Source organism: Lissotriton helveticus, chromosome 1_2, assembly GCF_964261635.1.
Source record: "Lissotriton helveticus chromosome 1_2, aLisHel1.1, whole genome shotgun sequence".
Taxonomy (NCBI): domain Eukaryota; kingdom Metazoa; phylum Chordata; class Amphibia; order Caudata; family Salamandridae; genus Lissotriton; species Lissotriton helveticus.
The window spans coordinates 7,389,152-7,390,326 of NC_136058.1; positions in this window are offsets into that span (position 1 = coordinate 7,389,152).

Below are 1,175 nucleotides of genomic sequence, written 5' to 3' on the forward strand. Positions count from 1 at the left end.
AAGCCCTCCGGATGCGTGTCCCACACCTGCGCCCGTCCGCCAGGAAGAAACCCCTGCCGCAGTGCCCCCAACCCCTCCGTCACCTACCATACCCCGCAGCCCCCGACATGGCAGCGGCACCGTTCGGCGTCAGACCCCACTGCGCGTTGCGACCCCCCTGTCCTCCGGCGGGCGTGCTCCCTGGCCACGGAGTCGAGCTCACCACGTAGAATGACCACACCGACATGGGACCGTGCTTCCTCTCTGGCACCCAGAAAGAAGTCCTCCACACAGTGCGTCACCCCCAGAGCCTGTCCGCCAGGAAAAAGCCCACTGCAAAGAATGTACCCCTCATCCCGCGCGACTCGAAATGCCCGCGGCCCATTGAAACGGTAATTTTGTGTGCCGTATTCACAAGTGCACCTGCAGATATTTTGTTAGGTTGTTCACTCCAGGCCTTCAACTGTGAAAAATGTCACTGTCATAAACTCTATGCGCTTGCCTCCTTGTTCCACCCTAATACAATGGTCCTACAGAAGATATCCGCGTGGTACTCCGTAATGCACCTTTGCATAGAAAAGATCAGCAATATGTAAACTGTAAAGAAAAGTATGTATACATTTCATAGCTTAGGAGTCTAACACAAAATGCAAGAACAGGAACCTGGGCCCCGAATTCAATATATTTCACTGAAACGGAGGCGCAAAGTGCAACTCCGCATTGCTCTACCGAAAAAGCCGTGTAGCACCAAATGTACCAAGAGTTGCCGTTCAATCAGGTCTTTGATGGCCCTCGTGTTAAAACAGACTGTACGTGCGCTACATAAACGCAAAACTTCTGTCCCTCTACTACCCCTCCGCAGTCCCCCTGAATCCAAAGAAATTCACTAACCTATCCACCATTCAATTACTTTCCTATTTCACTATACTAATCCTTTATATGGTCCGGAGTAGCAAGCTACCCCCTGAAAAGCGCTCCGGCACCTCGACAGGGGTAATAAGCGCCATCTAAAATTAAGTACAATACCATACCTGGATTGCCAAGCATATGATCCCGCTCTGCTCTCCACTTACCCAATCTTTCGCAACTTCAGAAACATGTGGACCCCACCACTTCGGTAAAGCAGCTTATATTAGTCCTGTCAGTGCACATGCATCGCTCATGTTAGATGAAAGGATGCAAGGCCATATGCTCCA